This window comes from Chiloscyllium punctatum, chromosome 2 (genome assembly GCF_047496795.1).
Source record: "Chiloscyllium punctatum isolate Juve2018m chromosome 2, sChiPun1.3, whole genome shotgun sequence".
NCBI classification, from domain to species: domain Eukaryota; kingdom Metazoa; phylum Chordata; class Chondrichthyes; order Orectolobiformes; family Hemiscylliidae; genus Chiloscyllium; species Chiloscyllium punctatum.
In genome coordinates, this window is record NC_092740.1 from 39,170,537 (window position 1) to 39,190,584 (window position 20,048).

Here is a 20,048-nt window from a genome sequence, read left to right on the forward strand (position 1 = left end):
GCTGCTCAGTTTAAGGGCAATTAAGGCTGGGCAACAAACACTGATCGTGGTAGCATTGCTCACGTCCCATGGAAGAAAAAAGAAAAGGAAAGTCTTTGAAATTTCAGATTTCCTTGAAAAGATGTTTGGGGAAATCATGAAAAGTTTGTCTCAACTGTTGAGGCAGTAATAAGTGGGTATAGATTCAGGATATTGCTTAAAACGTAGGGGAACTTATGGGCATGTTTTTTCAATGAAAGGTTATTGGAATATTGAATACTTTTCCATGTGTATATAAAGATAGAGATTAATCATGTTTTTTGAAAGGGAGCTGAGTAGGTATTTGCAAGTGAGGAATGTAAGTGAATACAGGGAATAAGAAGGGAAGCAACTATAGAGATGATAGTTCCAGTTGAAGAGCACGCACCAACTCGGGCGTGATCAACTGAATAGCTTCCTTCTGTGTTGTAAAATGTAAGATTCTATGAATACACAGAGGGCTAGTAATTATAAGTTTAAGTATAGGATACATAGTGAAACAAGCCAAACTGTACTCTTCCTTGTTCCATATAGCTAATTTTTGAAAGCTAAAATTAGACATTGGCTCTATCAAAAATTCCAAATTATTTGTAATTTTGTCCTATTTTCTGATGAAACCTTTGAAGCTTATTAAAATATCAGCTCTTGAAAGTTTTCAAACATACAATTATACCATGGCTTGCACTGACACACACCCTTGCCACACCACAACATGTGCACCCTATCTGTGAATACATATACGCCCCTAACACCATGAATATTTACCCATACCACATCACATGCCATACTGACTCCACAACACACACATACCTGATCTATACGCTCATGGTCTCCTAACCACAGAGAACACATTCTGCTCCCACCACATCACATACCTGACCCACAGCATAGATACACACGGTTATCCCACAGCTTCATCATTACTGTAGTACCAACAGAACTGTCTGCACTGTAATATGCCCTGATAAAATTTGCTAGATTAGCACTTCAGCCAATAAGTATGGGTATAGGTTCAGGAATCTAAAAATTATAGGGAAGTTGAAGGCATCCTGGTGTGTTTCTTTTATGCACAGTGTAGCACAGTTTTTGGCCATGCGGATCACATTAGATGTTATTCGAATCTTTCACTTATAAAGCAATGCCTTCCCTTAGAGACCAGAAGAACACAGATTTGATCTTCAACCTGTGTTGAGGTATCTGATCTCAGCTAGGCTAAGAGGAGGTAATGGAGGTGGAGATTGTTCTACTGATTGCTGCCCAGTCATCCCTGGGATGTGAGGTATGGCAGGATTGGAGTAATGCTTCTAATGAATTATCTGCCCCTGTTTGTGATCTAGGCTCAGGCATAAACGTCAGTCATTTAAGGGAGATAGTTCACATCAACTGATACCTCTGGATCTGTTTTCCTGCTAGAATCTAGAAGTCCATGACCAGGTAGAAGAAAATTGATTGTCAGTTTGAAAAGGAAATGTTAATACTGTATTTTCATCGGACAACATTAATTCCACCATCTGGGGTGCATCATATCTATTGGGCCTCTCCTTTGATTTCTGTGTTGAATTGGATATAGCAACTAGTATACACAGATTTTTATTGACTGATATCATAGTAGAACCATGGAGGTTTAGAGCATTACAGGAGGCTGTTCAGCCCGATATTTGATGTAGTTCAAGGAATTCAAAATGAATTCCATTGTTCCATATTTTTCTCATTGTTCTGTCTTCTCAGCTTCAAGTGTTCATCCAATTTTTCCTTAAAAAATGCCATGACCTGTGCCTATGACAAAGCATTTCATGAATGTTGCTGAATCAATCCATAAATAAACTGATCCTAAACATTCTTAGCAATGGTGTTAAATTCAATAATGTTTGGGAAGTTGAAAACAAGCTATCAGAAGAAATGGTCTGTCCATATTTACTACATCAAAACCATTTGTCATTTTCAAATATCTTACCTTTGATTTATATGGTCTAGAATGTAGGCAATTATCTCAAATCTCTCCTCATAATTACAGTTTCCCAATCCTTGTTTAATTCTAGGCAAAAGTGAGGACTGTAGATGCTCGAGATTAGAGTTGAGAGTGTAGTGTTAGAAGAGCACAGCAGGTCAGGCAGCATTCGAAGAGCAGGAGAATCAACGTTTCGGGTATCAGGATTGAGGCTTGTGGGCCGGTGGGCGGAGAGAAGCCCCCCCTCCTCCCTTTCCCATTTATCTCTCAGTCCTCTTGGGCCATAAGCCTCATTCCTGATGAAGGGCTGAAATGTCGATTCTCCTGTTCCTCGGATGCTGCCTGACCTGCTGTGCTTTTCCAGCACCGCACTCTCGACCCTTGTTTAATTCCGGTGAGCTTGTGCTGTATACCAAAGCATTTTATGAGAGCGCACAAAACTGCACCCATACTTTGAGGGCAACTAAAATTTTATACAAGCTTACCTTTGTTTATTCGTTCAGTTATTCCCATTACAAAATCTATAATGCTATTGGTCTTTTTATCTACCTGTTATCTACTCAAGCCCCTTAAGCAAGACATTATCCACATCCATTTGTGGAATTGATATTGCTGTACTCTCCTGGTTAATATTAATTCCCCTTCCCTAGTTTTAGTTTCTATCTGAGCATTTACCCATTTTCCCTAACTGTTTATTGTCGATCATCCAGCTTTCAGTTGTTGCGGCCACCTTTTTTTGACACAACTGAATCCCAGGTTCAACTGAACTGTGGAGAATTCTGGGTTCCTGCATGCTGGGGCCTGGAATGAGACAGCCTAAGTTCACATCAGATTCCTGTAGGTTTTGTCCAGTTCCCTGAGACAGTATTTGGCTGTGGATTCCTGTTGTAGAAGCACTTTATTTCATCCTTGTTATGAGATATTTGACAGTCAAGATGGCTCTTGTGGTGTAGTATCTGTACCTCTGTTCCAGGAGGCCCATGTTCATGTCCCACCTACTCCAGAGCTGTAATAACATGTCTGAACTAAACAAAATATGACTGGCAGACATGGAAGTTGTGGCACTTCATGAGATGAGATAGCTTTGGCAAATAGGGTTAAGGAGAATTCAAAGGGATTTTCTCAACACATTAAGGACAAAAGGGTAATGAGGGAGAGAATTGAGCCTCTCAAAGATCAGCAAGGCAGTCCATGTGTGGAGCCGCAGGAGATGGGGGGGATACTAAATGAGTATTTTGCATCAGTGTTTACTGTGGAAAAAGACATGGAAGATATAGAATGTGGGGAAATAGATGGTGACATCTTGAAAAATGTCCATATTACAGAGGAAGAGATGCTGGATGTCGTGAAATGCATTGAAGTGGATAAATCCCCGAAACCTGAATAGAACTTAGAACTGTGTGGGAAGCTAGGGAAGTGATTGATGGGCCCTTTGCTGAAGTATTTGTATCATCGATAGTCACAAGTAAGGTGCTGAAAGACTGGAGGTTAGCTAACATGGTGCCACTATTTAAGAAAGGTGATAAGAAAAAGTCAGGGAACTGTAGACCAGTGACCCTGACATCAGTGATGGGCAAGTTATTGGAGGGAATCCTGAGGAACAGGATATACATGTATTTGGAAAGGCAAGGACTGTCTAGGGATAATCAGCATAGCTTTGTGCGTGGGAAATCAGTCTCACGAACTAGATTGAGTCTTTTGAAGAAGTAACAAGGAGGATTGATGAGGGCAGAGCAGTAGATGTGATCTAGATGGAATTTAATAAGGCATTCAACAAGGTTCCTCATGGGAGACTGGTTAGCAAGGTTAGATCTCATGGAACACAGGAAGGGCTAGCTATTTGGATACAGAACTGGCTCAAAGGTAGAAGACAGAGGGTGGTGGTGGAGCATTATTTTTCAGACTGGAGACCTGTGATCAGTGGAGTACCACAAGGATCGGTGCTGGGTCCACTACTTTTCGTCATTTATATAATTGATTTGGATGTGAGCATAAGAGGTATAGGTAGTAAGTTTGCAGATGACACCAAACTTAGAAGGTTAGTGGACAGCAAAGAAGGTTACCTCAGAGTACAACAGGATCTTGATCAGATGGGCGAATGGGTTAAGGGGTGGCAGATGGAATTTAATTTAGATAAATCTGAGGTGCTACATTTTGGGAAAGTAAATCTTAGCTGGACTTAGACACTTAATGGTAAGGTCTTAGAGAGTGTTGCTGAGCAAAGAGACCTTGGAGTGCAGGTTCATATTTCCTTGAAATTGGAGTCACAGGTAGATAGGATAGTGAAGAAGGCGTTTGGTATGCTTTCTTTTATTGGTCAGGGTATTGAGTACTGAAGTTGGGAGGTCATGTTGCAGCTGTGCAGGACATTGGTTAGGCTACTTTTGGAATATTGGGTGCAATTCTGGTTTCCTTTCTATCGGAAAGATGTTGTGAAACTTGAAAGGGTTCAGAAAAGATTTACAAGGATGTTGCCAGGGTTGGAGGATTTTGGTTGTAGAGAGAGGCTGGATAGCCTGTGGCTGTTTTCCCTGGAGCCTTGCAGGCTGAGGGGTGATTTTATAGAGGTTTATAAAATCGTGAGGGGCATGGATAGGATAAATAGATAAAGTATTTTTCCTGCAGTAGGGGAGTCTAGAGCTAGAGGGCATAGGTTTATGGTGAGAGGGGAAAGATTTAAAAGGGACCTAAGGGGCAACATTTTCACACAGAGGGTGGTACGTGTATGGAATGACCTGCCAGAAGAAGTGGTAGAGACTGTTACAATTGCAACATTTAAAAGGCATCTGGATGGATATATGAATAGGGGTGGCATGGTGGCTCAGTGGTTAGCACTGCTGCCTCACAGTGCTAGGGTTCGATTCCTGCCTTGGGCGACTGTCTGTGTGGAGTTTGCACATTCTCCCCCGTCTGTGTGGGCTTCCTCCGGGTGCTCCGGTTTCCTCCCACAACCCAAAAGATGTGCAGGTCAGGTGAATTGGTCATGCTAAATTGTCCATAGTGTTAGGTGCATTAGTCAGGGGTAAAAATAGGGTAGGGGAATGGGTCTGGGTGGGTTACTGTTCATAGAGTCATTGTAGAATTGTTGGGCCAAAGGGCCTGTTTCCACACTGTAGGGAATCTAATCTAATTTAACCTAAAAATAGGAAGGGTTGAGAGGAAGATGGGCCAAGTGCTGGCAAATGGGACTAGATTAGGTTAGGCTTGGACGAGATGGATCGAAGGATCTGTTACTGTGCTGTACATCTGACTCTGAGAAATAACTTGAGTTAATTAACCGCCTCTCCTAGCAGAGACTGGGTCGTTAGCCAGTTGAAAGGTCTTGGTGACTTACCTATTGACTTTCTGACTGAATTTTGCTTACATAATCTTTAAGCTGGCAATAGGCAGAGACCCTCTTTCAATATATGAAGCAAAGTTTGAATGATTTAACCCCAATTGGAAATGTCATTCATCCTGAAGGAGTTAACTATTGCTTTCATCTAGGTGAAGATGATGAATAAAACTTACAACCAGAAGTAGGGGATTGCAGTGGGCCTGACAAGGAACATATAGGTTGGACTTGTGCTGGATTCAGTGCATTCCCACTTGGCAGATTCTCCACATTCTCCTTCCTTGTGATCTACCTTCATGCTGCCAATGATTTCCTATCACATTACCTCCCACTCTCAGAATCTCTCCGGCAGATCAGCTCCCCACTCCCTCCAGAAGCAGCCAACAATATACTAAGACTGACCATCATGTTTAACTTTTAACTTTGTTCTTTATTTCTTTCTATTTTGTTCTTAAGTTTTTGTACCTAGATACTTTGTACCTAAGATGCGCTGTGTGTGGCAATATTGTAAACTTTTCAGTGTACTGCTGTGCTTTTGTACATGAGTACACGTGACAATAAAGTCTAAATCTAAATCTAGTCAAAGACCACTCCCATCCTAGTTGTATTCATCTACCCTTTTCCATCAGCCAGAAGATACAAAAGTTTGAAAACACATACCAGCAAATTCAAGAGCAGCTTCATCCTCATTGTTATCAAGACCTTTCAACTGGCTAACGACGCAGTCTCTGCTAGGAGGCAGTTAATTAATTTAAGTTATTTCTCAGAGTCAGATGTACAGCACAGTAACAGATCCTTCGATCCAACTCGTCCAAGCCTAACCTAATCTAGTCCCATTTGCCAGCACTTGGCCCATCTTCCGCTCAACCCTTCCTATTTTTAGATTAAATTAGTTTCGATTCCCTACAGTGTGGAAGCAGGCCCGTTGGCCCAACAATTCTACAATGACTCTATGAACAGATCTCACAAATTTAGAGTTGATCTTTCTCTGCATCTTCTCTGTAGCTATAAGACTATATCCTGCATTCTGTTCTATTACCTTGATGTATTTATGTAAGCTATGATCGTCTAATAGCATGGAAAGCAATACTTTTCACTGTATCTCAGTACATGTAACACTAATAAATCAAATACTCGAATAATCCTCCTGGCCATTTCAAACAAGCACTCGAGGGATATGCAGTAAGACCTAGGTGTCTATCTCACAACTGATTTCTGATTCCTTTGTGGCTCAGACTGCCCCAATTAAAATATTCCTTTGTGAATTTGCAGCCGTGTTTCATTGGAAGGCATCCTGTACCTGTTCATCTTCATAGACTTTGTCAATGATCTGATAAGGTCAGAGGAGGGGTGTGTGCTGCTGTCTGCTCCGGTCCAGCAATGAGTCCTCGGATAGTAGCACAGACTGTGACAATACAGAGGAACCTCAATTATCTGAATGACACAGCCTGGGAGTATTTTGTTCAGGTAATCGAATTCCGGATAATCAAATGCCGTACAACAGTTTAGCTGAGCATCAGGACCTTGTGATCTTGTCTGGATTATCCAAAGTTTGAATAATCGAATGCCAGATAATCAAGGTTCCTCAGTAAACAGTGAGATCTGGGAACTACCCAAGGTTGGACTGTAAGTGGAAGAAAACTCTTAATTTTTTTCTTTCAGATGCTAAACAGTCCATGTCCAAATGCAGCCAAATGTGGACAATACCAAGGCTTTGTCAGAAAAGTGGCAAGTAATATACATACCATACAAATGCAATGACCATGCCCAACAAGAGACAATCTAACCATTGCCCTTTGACATTTAAAAGACATTACCATTACTAAAGCCTCCACTATCAACACCCTGGGGAACTATTGACTAGAAACTAAACTGACTCACCATAAAATACTGTGCGTACAAGAACAGGTCAGAGGCTAGGAATCCAGTTGAGAATAACTCATCATCTGGCTGCCCAAAGCCACATCTACCATCTACAAGGCACAGGTCAGGAGTGTAATAGAATTCTCCCCTCCTGCGTGGATGACTGCAGCTCCAACAATTCTTAAGAATCTAGGAGAAAGCAGCCTGCTTGATTGGCACCACATCACAACCATCCACTCCCTCCACCCCCTCCACCACTCATGCTCAGTAGCAGCAGTGTATACTATCTACAAGAATCTCTGCAGAAATTCACCAAGACTCCTTAGCCAGCACCTTTCAAATCCATGACCACTTCCATCTAGAATAACAAGGGCATCTGATACATGAAATACCATCATCTGCAAATTCTCCTCAAAGCCCCTCACCATCAGGGCTTGGAAATATATTGCTTTTCTTTCACTGGCACTGGATCTAAGATCCTTGAATTCCTTCCCTGATGGCATTGTGGGTATACCTACAGCACACTGTCTACAGTGGTTCAAGAAGGCAGTTCACCTTCACCTTGTTAAAGGCAACTAGGGAGGGGCAATAAATGCTGGTCCAGTGAGTGACACCCTCATCTCATGAGTTATTTAAAAAGATTGTGTTAATAATATTACACAGCCCTAACAACCAGCTGCTATTGTTTTGTATCAGTTGGTATAGCATGCCAGTTGTCTTTAGTTATGCTCCACAACGCATTTGAGTTCTGTTGCTTTTAAACATTGTAGCTTTACGGCGGACTTTTAATTATCTTGTATTGCACCAATTTTGAGCAGGAATAGCTCTGAAAATATTTGTGGCTGTCATAACCACAAAATGAACCCTATTTAAATCTTCAAACAGATAATGTTCTCCTCTTGTTTTTAAGGGAGTGGAACTGGGAAAAAGTGATTGAGAAGCTTGGAGGTGTGTGCTATGGTTACTTTGGTACAAAGCAGAGGTCAATTTTTAAAAAAAAATAGTTTGTGTGGTTTAAAAACCTACCTACAGGCTGAGTTTTTCATTGCCCTGTAAATTACACATTATCCTCATGCAAATCAAATGATCTTGCTAACTGGGAAACTAAATGTTTTATCAGGTGCGAGGAGAGTACTATAAAATTTTATATAGTTTCTTTTGAAAATAAACAGTTTCACACTCCCAGTAAAATAATGGGCAAAGAATTTTATATTGTGCCTGTGCACTTAATATCTCACAGCCCTCTGTCTCTTATCACTGGGAACTGTTGATTGCCAGAGAGCTTTTAATTGTTTTACTTATCCTTTGCTTATCAATTTTAAATAGTCATTTACCCACTGATTTCTAATTTAACTGACTGACCCTAGAACAGTGAGGGTTGAGGCATGATCCTGCAATCTCCAGTACCAGGGTGGTTAAGTTTGTAATCATGCTGTTTAGTTATTTGCTTGCAGTTCTAATTACATAACCTAGTTATTACATTATTCCTGTAAATTGTACCTCCTACATTATTCTCATGGTGTTTTAACTATCCAAGATCATGCCCTCTTTCAATTGCTCATTGTCCAGTGAAAACAAGGATAGTTTTCAGAGTCATTTTTGGAGCACTAGTTGTGGGATGATGTACATAGTTCTCCTATAAGCATCATCTTGTTCCTTTGAAGGGAGGCTGGCCAAAGTTACAGCAGAGAAAATCCTTCATTTATATAGCTCCTTTCAAATTGTCAAAGTGTCTACTTCACCAGAGATTACTGCTGAAATACAAGTCGCTATTAGTCATGCAAATACCATTATTTAAACAGATCCAAGATTTTCATCTATTCAGTTTTGTTTTCTCTTTACTCATTTGGTAAGACTATTGTGGGAAGGTTGGAAATGCATGGGAACATCACTGCCTTTCCCTCCAAGCCACACAGCATCTTGACTTGGATCTATAAAGAAGTCCATTCACTGTCACGAGGTCAAAATTCTGGCATTCGCTCCTAAAGAGGACTGTGGGTGTACCTAGACCAGACAGACTACATTGGTTCAAGGAGGCAGCGCACCATTCCATTGGGATTGAAATAAGACATAAGACATTGTGTGACTAAAATCTAATGGAGATAAGTAATAAATGAATGGTATTTTGTGCAAATTAGGACAACAGACAACAGACTTTTGGATGACCTGAAGGTTGCAAGCAATCTACAAAAAGTATCTTTTTTTAAATGAAGTTATGTTTTACTGTCCTATCTTGAAAAAAAATAGAAAATAAGCTTTATGAATTACGAGGAGCAATTTGGTGAGGGATTTAGTGTTAATTATCAATGGTAAATTCTTATATGTGTTCCTGGGCAGCAAGACTCCTATCAAGGAGTACACCTATATACAATGATCACCTTTCTATGTCGAATTATTTTGTGTTATACGATATTGACTGTTGTGAAAAATAGCCCTTTAAATATGACTGAGACTATTTGAATATGGAAAGAATGCTGAGGAATGGACCTAAATTTATTTAGCCTTTTTACGTCCTGAAGAAATTTCAGGCACTTTACAACCAATTACTTTTTCATTTTTGTGGGCAGCAGAAATTCATCTGCAAATAATATTTCAGAAACCAATGTGACCAGTTAGTCCATTTTGGATGGGATTGTTTGAGGGATAAATGTATGTCAGGACACGGTAACTGCATCCTTCTCCTTATCAGATAGGTAACAAAAGAGATAAGTAATTTGTATTTGTATCATGTTATGTGGGCCCTAGGACATTCCAAAACACCTTATAGCCAATTAAATACTATTGAACAAACACAAAATGTAACAAATGGAACCAGGGAAATGGTGGCAACATAGTAATGTCACTGGGCTAATAATCCAGAACGCCAGGGTGGACATTATCCTGGGATTATGGAACTAATGTTTTCCAGATTATGGTAAGTGGTGAAATTTGAATTCAATCAAAAAACTTGAATATAAAACATAGCCTAATGACAACCATATAATCTCTGTAAATTGTAATAAAAAGCCATCTTGTTCAGTAATATCTTTTATGGACAGAATTCTGTCATGCTTTCCTGGTCTGGTCTACATGTGACTCTATACAGCAATGTGTTTAATGTTGAACTGCCCTCTGGGCAATTGATGGACAACATACTAGTGAATGACACCCCTATGGACAAATATGAAACAAAAATCTGGAATAGAAATAGAAAATGCTGTAAATTTTCAAAGGTCAGAAATAGAGGATAGAATTTAAAAGTGGGTGGGGAATTGTGGGGTACAGAGGTTGGGGATTGTTTCCCCCTCCCCTCACCCCTGGAATGAAGGTTCACCCCCAGTAGACCGACTGATAAGAAGCCTGGCATGTAGCTGTTACTCGTCTGTGGGCAGATAAAATTCCCCTCAGTGGAAGGGAGTCCTGTTCTGAGTCTGGCCAGCAGATTGAGCTGGACACTGCCATGACTGCCGGTTGGCCAAAAGGAAGACCAGTGGATCCCAGACCCAAATTAGTCAAAAGCATTGGGCGTGGAGGGATCCATCTTCTTAGGCAGCGGGGGTGAAGGGATCAAATTTTAAGTCTGGATGGGAAGGAAGGAAGTAGTCATCTTTGCAGGGACAGAGGAGAAATGCTTAAAGATGGTGGTGGAGTAGGGCTTCTGAGCTGGGGCTCATCTGCTCCAACCACTTCTCTTTCTGTTTATCTTTTACCCTGATCTTGAACATTGTTGGCAATGGCGAGGAGCCCCAGCGCGTACTCAATGTGCCCAGTGTGGACTCACTGTGCCCAGCATGGACCTTGTGGTGGCACGAGGGAGCCCCTATTTACTTTTCTGGAATCGGTGGCTGTTACATCTGCCGATGCAGCATTAGTGAGGTAGGCCCAGAGGCGAAGGATGGCGCCTGACAATTGGCGACTTTGTCATTGGTTGGGTCTGGCACTGGCAGCAACAAAGCGGTGGTGAGATGGCATCACAGCAACATCAAGGTGGGCCCAGCGACATGAGATGTGACTCTGACGTTGGTGGGTCTGGCGCAGGCAGCAGCGAGGCCATGCCAGAGCAGAATTGGCACAAGTGGCAAAAGATGGCGCCTGATGATTGGAAACTTCAGCATTGGTTGGGTCCAGTGTAGACGGGATAGGGCGCAGGCATTGTTGACGTTGAGTTGGCTTTGGATGTTTCTCATAGAATAGAACCCTACAGTGTGGAAGCAGGCTATTTGGCCCAACGAGTCCACACCAACCCTCCAAAGAGTAACCCACCCAGACCTATTCCCCAACATTATGTTTACCTCTGTGTAAAGTACCCTAACCTGCACATCCTTCAACACTATGGGCAACTTAGCATGACCAATTCACCTAACCTGCACATCTTTTGGATTGTGGGAGGAAACTGGAGCAAACCCACGCAGACACTGGGAGAATGTGCAAACTCCACAGTTACCCAAGGCTGGAATTGAACTTGGGACCTTGGCACTGTGGGGCAGTAGTGCTAACCACTGAGTCACCGTGCTGCCTGACTGATGGATTCTCTTTAAGTATACCTTTCTATTTTTGCCTATTCATAAAACTATTTAAAAGGTTTCAAATTGTGGCGACAGTGCAAAAGGTTTTCACTGTATTTTACTGTTTTTCTCACTGTAAAATGCACATGACAAAAAAATTATTCATTCAAGGTATTATTTCTGATGTGCAAAGGGCACACTTCAAATATAGGATTTCTACTTGCTGCCTGCACTTCCAAAGGGTTTTAAAACTGGGGGATACTCACATCTGCCTGCCTGCCCATGCTCACCACATTTGAGCATAGGCATCTAAATCTTGAGTTAATTCAAATTTAACAGCTCCAATTAATTATAATTATTTAATTAAAAGCGGCCGATGGGCTGTCAGGTTTTAGCTCCCATCCACCCTGTAATGTGGGAATTGGCTAAGGCGTGAGTGAGGAGGTGGGCAGCTGCCCTAGTTGACATATTACCTAGAAACATGTCTGGAGTGGGGGCATCCAGCCCAAAGTCTTCCTTTAATTAAGTCTCACAGACCTGAAAGGTTTAACGCTCTTTTCTCTCCACAGATTCAGCTTGACCCTCTGGGTATTTCCACCATTTTGTTCTGTAACTGGTTTTAAAGCATTATTCAGCTGATACAAAAAGGGGAAACAATGAAACATCAGTTGGTGATGCACCTGGAAGGCAGTACCTTCGCCAGTACAGCTTTCCCTTAGTTGATGTTCTTAAGTTCTGTTGTGGGATTTGAATACACAATCTTTTGACTCTGATCACTATGACTGAAGCAATCTGGCATAAGAGTTGAATGTTCTTTTTTACGCCAAGTTCATGTAGTCAGTACATAATCATAGAATATCATAAGGATAATGTCACATGCACACACTCACATCCATAATTGATGGGTGAGAGAGGTGGAAAACATTTTCAAGTGGCCTCACCCAAAAAATTTGAGAATGTTCATTGTACACGACTTCAGAATGCTATATTTTCTAAATGCAGTGTCTGCAGATCTGTAAAGTTCTGCTGGCATGGTTCACAGTACACTGTAAAATATTTTCTACCGAACTCCTTTTCAGCTACTAACATTAATTTTCAGGTAGAGTACTGCATATGGTGTGCATTCAATGTGAAGCTGTAAAACCAGAGGCTCTCACAAGTTGAGCTACCCTGACCAACATTGCATTCTCTCATCTGGCAATTCCAGCAGTGAAATTTCATTGCTTCCATGTCCATATTGAAGTACACGTGTGTCGGATACAGGGCAGGTGTGTTGATTGTGGCGTTTGGGAGAAATGTGTTATTTAGCAATTTCCAGTCATTTCCTGATTCTGGAATATGAAACTCCTCACTTTATTTTAATAAAATTGCACTTGCATCTGCTTTTGCAGCTGCTTGACATCTCAAGCAATAATGGTACTCCAGATATTCCATGCTATTGTTTTACTGTACTTTTCTGAGATTAAGTTTGCAGTGAGATTTTGGAACACAGATGAGACCTGAAAATGTACTAAATTTAATCTCTGAAATGGGATTTAGCTATTTGCAATCGTTTGAAATCCACCCTGTTGCTAACTTCTGCAGTTGTTTATTTTGTCTAATAACATAGTATTCAGTACATGTGTACACTTGTGTGTTGCTGCTTAGACAACATGTAAAGAAATTTCACTTCTAGCCTTGCCTAATTGAACAATTTTTATATTTATTTGTTCATGGGATGTGGGCATTGCTAACGAGGGCAGTATGTATTGCCCATCCCTAGTTTCCATTGACAAGGTGATGATGAAATCATAAGACCATAAGATATAGGAGCAGAGTTAGGATATTCAACCCATGAAGGATGCTCCACCATTCAATCATGTCTGATATGTTTCTCAACCCCATTGTCCAGCCTTCTCTTGTAAGCTTTGATCCCCTTACCCATCAAGAATCTATCTATCTCTGCCTAAATATGCCCAATTACTTGGCTGGCACAATCCTCTGCAGAAATGAGTTCCCCAGATTCAGGAGCTCTCTCCTTGAACTTTCACAGTCCATATAGTGTAGGTAGACCCACAATGCTGTTAGGAGGGAAGTTCTGGGATTTTAACCCAACAGCAGAGAAGGGATGATGATATAATTTGAAGTCAGGATGCTGTGTGATTTGGCAGGGAACTTGCAGGTGGTGGTGTTCCCATGTATCTACTGGCCTTGGCCTTCCAGATGTTGGAGGTTGCAGGTTTGGAAGGTGCCTTTGAAGTAGTCTTGGCGAATCAAACACAGAGAATGTTGGAGAAACTCACCAATCTGGCAGCAACTGTGGAGAGAGAGAAAGTTAATATTTCATGACTCTTCTTCAGCACTGCGATGATTTTTTAGCCGTTTTGATTCACTGCAGTGCACCTTGTAAATAGTACTGAGGCTTCAGTGGTAGAGGGTGGTGATGGGTTGCTATTTGAGAAGACTGCCTTGTCCTGGATGGTGTCAAGCTTCTTGAGTGTTGTTGAAGCTGCACCCATCCAAGCAAGTGGGGAGTGTTCCATCACACTCCTAATTTGTGCTTTGTAAATGGCGGACAGTCTTTGAAGAGTCAGGAGGTAGGTTATTCACCACATAACTTCTGGTCTGCTTGTGTATCTACAGTATTTATGTGGGGACTGGTTTAGTTCAGTTTCTGGTTAATGATAGCCCCCATTGAGGGGAATTTGGGGATATTAATGCCATTGAATATCAGGTGCGTGACGTTTAGATTTGTTTTGTGTTTGTTTGGAGATGCTGATTGCCTGGCTTGAATGCTACTTGCTGCTTATCAGCCAAAGCCTGAATGTTGTCCAGGTCTTGCTGTGTATGGACATAGACTGTTTCAGCATCTGAGGAGTTGTGAACGGTGCTGAACATTGTGCAGTCATTGATGACCTTCACACTTCTGCTGGAGGGAAGATTATTGATGAAGGTGGCTGGGCCGAGGAAACTATCCTGAGGAATTCCTGCAGAGACGTCCAGGGATTAATGTTCAGCAACTACGACCATCTTCCACTTATAGTATGTGACCTCAGCCAGGGTACAGCTACTCCATAAATCTCTAGGCCAACTTCACAGAACCCCTACAGTGTGGAATCAGGCCATTCAGTACATCAAGTACACACCAACCCTGCAAAAAGCATCCACCCCTACCTAATGACTGTAACCCTGCATTTCCAATGGCTAATTCACCTACCTTGCACATCTTTAGACTGCAGGAGGAAACCAGAGAACCCGGAAGAAACCATCGCAGACAGGGGGAGAATGTGCAAACTCCACACAGGGAGTACACGGAGGGTGGAATCGAACCTGGGTCCCTAACACAGTGAGGTAGAAGTGCTAACCGCTGAGCCACCATGAATGCTGGTTTACATGCAGGAAGAGGTTGAATTGAATTGTACAGATGCATTCAAAGGGAAACTATACTAGGAGAAGAGATTAAATATTTACAGTTGTAGATTTAGATGAGAAAACTTTGGAGGAGCTCAAGTGGAACTTGTGCCCTGGCAAGGATTGATTGGGCTGAATGGCCTATTCCTATGCATATATTTAATATAAACCTGTGTAAATGCATCTGCTGCATGCATCATTGACTCTAGCAAACTTTACATTCTAATCATTCTTTTGTTGAAGAAGTTTCTTCTGAATTTGTTTATCAGTTTTATTTGTGAATACCTGAGACCTGTTGTTCAATGATACTGTCACCATCAAGAGGAGATGCTGCCAAGTTTAAAAAAGGCTTAATTTAAAATGCAGACCCCTAAACCCCCCTCCCTAGTTTATCTGAGTGAAATACCCTGAGGTGAATTAAGGGATGGTTGAACTACACTGAGTATTGACATTTTACGTTGTGTGTGTCCTTGAGCTGTCAGAGAGTTCTTGTTTCCCTCCCCCACAACGCTCATTGACATTTACTGTGTGTAATGAGATAGCTACATGGTGGGGACCCTGAACCTCCGAGTGGGAATTTGTGAACTGGCCTTACACACACTAAATAGTGCAGCAACAGATGGCAATGGACACCCAAAGGACCTGTGGTAAATTTGAAACTCTGGGGTTTTCCTTTGTTCTTTTGGGTATTCAAACCAGACAGTTAATAAGATTAGAAGCTGCTCAGCTGCCTCTCCTGTTACATAGCACTGTTAGGGACTGGCTGATGTCTATTAAAATTCTAGAAGAAAAAGCATCTTTTGACAGACAACTTTACAGAGCAATGGATACAATGTTGGATTTTCCTTTCATTCTGGCATTGGTGTTGATTCTTGCATTAGAACCTAACAATGCAAAAATAAGTTCTTTTAAAAAGGGAATTAATTTTTGAAGTCCCCACTGATGCATTCCTCCATTCTGTTAATTTAAAACCTGCACCCTGAGCCATTGTTGATTTTGGTAAAAGGCATTATTGATGGTGCTCTTCATCAAAGCTGCTAACATTGGTTTCTGAAGAGTTAAACTGACTTTTATCAGCAGTAGAGATTTTATTGAAATGTTCTAAGCCAATTTGGAATTAGAAGAATCATCAGACCGATCAACGGCATCACAGAGAATACCATTCAGGCCTTTGCATCTCTGGTTGTCCAAATGAACGACTTAGTAAATATCATTCACTGCTTATTCCTGTGATCCTATACATTCTTCTTGTATTGATAACATTTTGAGTGCTTCAGTTGAACCTGCCTCCACAATATTCTCAGGCAGTGCATTCCTAACCTAAATCACTCACTGTTTCCTTTGCCAATTACCTTAAATCTGCATCCTGTTATTCTCAATTCTTCCATCATGGAGAATAGTTTTACCCTATCGACTCTGTCCAAAGCCCCTCGTGAATTGGACTTTACAAATTGTGAATTTTGCATCTCCAAGTATGGATATGAAGACTGATAAATGCATCAGGATATGTCTATATAAATCAGTAATTTGGCTATTGGTTGGGTTATTAGGTTCCATGAACGGCATTGAGGTAGTAGAAAGGTACTTGATATAGTTAACATTTGTTGTCATGACCGAAAAAGGCAATCACTTTAGACTGGCCCCATCTCAGTTGGTGGATTTTCTGATATAGATAATAAATGAGTGTTTGTGCACTGTTGTATGTGTTGGAAGAGGAAGCATCACTTTGAGATACTGACTGTCAGGGTGAAAGGGAAGGCTGGTAGGTATAGGGCATGCTGGATGACTAAAGAAATTGAGGGTTTGGTTAAGAAAAAGAAGGAAGCATATGTCAGGTATAGGCAGGATAGATCGAGTGAATCCTTAGAAGAGTATAAAGAAAGTAGGAGTATACTTTAGAGGGAAATCAGGAGGGCAAAGCGGCGACATGAGATAGCATTGGCAAATAGAATTAAGGAGAATCCAAAGGGTTTTTACAAATGTATTAAGGACAAAAGGGTAACTAAGGAGAGAATAGGAAACCTCAAAGATCAGCAAGGCGACTTTTGTGTGGAGCAACAGAAAATGAGGGAGATACTAAATGAGGATTTTGCATCAGTATTTACTGTGAAAAAGGATATGGAAGATATAGACTGTAGGGAAATAGATGGTGATTTCTTGCAAAATGTCCAGATTACAGAGGAGGAAGTGCTGGATGTCTTGAAATGTGAGCATAAGAGGTGCAGTTAGTAAGTTTGCAGATGACACCAAAATTGGAGGTGTAGTGGACAGCAAAGAGGGTTACCTCAGATTACAATAGGATCTGGACCAGATGGGCCAGTGGGCTGGGAAGTGGCAGATGGAGTTTAATTCAGATAAATGCGAGGTGCTGCATTTTGGGAAAGCAAATCTTAGCAGGACTTATACATTTAATGGTAAGATCCTAGGGAGTGTTGCTGAACAGAGAGACCTTGGAGTGCAGGTTCATATCTCCTTGAAAGTGGAGTTGCAGGTAGATAGGGTAGTGAAGAAGGCATTTGGTATGCTTTCCTTTATTGGTGAGAGTATTGAGTACAGGAGTTGGGAGGTCATGTTGTGGCTGTGCAGGACATTGGTTAGTCCACTGTTGGTGGAGTTCTGGTCTCCTTCCTACTGGAAAGATGTTGTGAAATTTGAAAGGGTTCAGAAAAGATTTACAAGGATGTTGCCAGGGTTGGAGGATCTGAGCTACAGGGAGAGGCTGAACAGTCTGGGGCTGTTTTCCCTAGAGTGTCGGAGGCTGAGGGGTGACCTAAAAGAGGTTTACTAAATTATGAGGGGCATGGATAGGATAAATAGACAAAGTCTTTTCCCTGGGGTTGGGGATTCCAGAACTAGAGGGCATAGGTTTAGGGTGAGAGGCAAAGATATAAAAGAGACCTAAGGGGCACCTTTTTCACGCAGAGGTACATGTATGGAATGAGCTGCCAGAGGAAGTGGTGGAGGCTGGTACAATTGCAACATTTAAGAGGCATTTGGATGGGTATATGAATAGGAAGGGTTTGGAAGGATATGGGCTGGGTGCTGGCAGGTGGGACTAGATTGGGTTGGGATATCTGATCAGCATGGACGGGTTGGACCGAAGGGTCTGTTTCCATGCTGTACATCTCTATGATTCGATGACTTTGACTGTTTCGTGGATGCAAATATTAAATTGCAAACCAGCTGATTTGAAATGTCATTTTATAAATCATTCTTTTGTTCTCATGCCTAATTATTCAAATGTCTTTCAAAGACCAGAAAAATGTAGTAATGAGGATAACCCTTGTCTGTTCCATGCAGGCCCTGTCTAATCAAACATGATCGGCCTCTTCGATCTGAGGGAGGATACCATTATCCGTTAACGAGAGGAAGGAGCAAAGGGTCAGATAAAGGAGGTGAGTGGAGGGAGTTGTGTAATCGCTTATTTACAGATGGTCAGATCCGAGTCTCAAACATCACTAAAAATATTGTTCATGTTCAAACATCCTCATCTTATCTCTGTGTACTGCAGTGCAGCTCCACTGGAACCAGTGCTGTTCCTGTACTATGACCAAGAGGCTAGACGTCAGTGGAGCGGTGAACAAGTTCAACTAACACAACTCTTGGGAGTGTTAAAATCCAAACTGTCATTGTGATCAGGAGCTAAAATTTTGACTGATTTCCTTTTTCTTGATACCCATACCCCCCCTTCCATTACCATTCTGAAGCAAAGTGTAGTATAACTGCACTTACGTTATTGATGTATCCAATGAGGTATGAGCCGCATCCTCACCCCATCAACTTCCATCATTTACAGATTACTTTGATTTAGCTTCTGTCCTGGAGTTGAAGCCTATCATTGTGATGTAAGATGTTAGTATAATGTACTGACCTTCACCAAGCTGTCTGCCTTTGCAGGAGCTGTTGGGAAATTTAAGGCACAAATTTAATGTGGAAGTCGATGGGCAACATTTCGACAATCTTGTTTTAACCTCCATGCAGAATCAGCGAGTCTTATCTATAAGGAGTGAGACTTTCTTATTCATGAATGTTTTAATCAAGCCCCAAAATATTTAAAATTGTGAGTGGGTTCAATAGGTTTGAAGAGATGTTTCCTCTTGTGAGAGAGTTCAAAGCCATTAATCATTAATATAAAATAAACTGTAATAACTAAAACAGGGACTTTGAGGGGTAGTTAATTTGAATAACATTTAAGTGAAAGCTAGATAATTCCATGAAGGAGAAAAGAGTAGCAGTATATGGTGATAGGTTAGGTGTGGCAGCATGTGGAGGGGTTCTGTGGAATGTAAATGTTGGGATAGATCAGCTGGGTGAATGCTCAATTAGTGATGTGAGTTCTGTATCACTCTACATTTGGATTCTCATTCCTAATAATTCTATAATGATCATTCTGCTGCCATCAGTCTCCCCTGCTGACTTAAGTGAATGTGTGAGAGGCTGTGTGTAAACCCATTTTTGGTCATACTGTGATACTGATGCATGCCATGTCATCTGTTTGATTTGGCAAGTCTTAAAATGTTCATGAGAAAATTGCATTTACTTAAAGCTCAGCCAAGCATTCATAATGGGGCCACCTGGAGACACAAGTATCTGGCCAGCTGTTTCTCTGTTGATACAGTTGTCAGAGAGCCTCATTTTAAATGCTTGATTTAAGCTCCAGGATCAGTCTAGCAGGAGTCTGTTCATTGGTTGAAGAGGAGTGTTAGTTGTGATTTTTTGAACTCTTTATCAGTCTTTAATAAGTTAATTGTTCTATGATTTGTTCTGTTCAACATCTTTGTTCGCTTAAGGTTAAGGAATATAAAATGGGGTAAAGCTTCTGTTATTGAAATTATGAATGGCTTTGTTTGTCACTTTTGAGGTTATCAAGGAATGTTTTTGAATGGATATTTTTCATTAACAACTCTATCTTCTGTGCATAATAAATATTATGTGTGAGGGCATGGAGAATGCAGAGCGATATGAATGGATCATGGGAGCTTGGAAGGAACATTGAGTCATGGGGGATGGA

The 20,048-nt window shown here is 41.2% G+C and overlaps 1 protein-coding gene across 11 annotated transcripts in view; it reads left to right on the forward strand.

Annotated features, from left to right (window-relative positions):
- lhfpl2b (LHFPL tetraspan subfamily member 2b) overlaps positions 1-20,048 on the forward strand; it is a 171,275-nt gene that overhangs the window by 14,327 nt on the left and 136,900 nt on the right. For all 11 annotated transcript variants that reach the window (XM_072547317.1, XM_072547326.1, XM_072596257.1 and 8 more), the window contains one exon: positions 18,338-18,432. The gene's annotated coding sequence lies outside the window, so the exon portion shown is untranslated. The remainder of the gene's footprint in view (positions 1-18,337; positions 18,433-20,048) is intronic.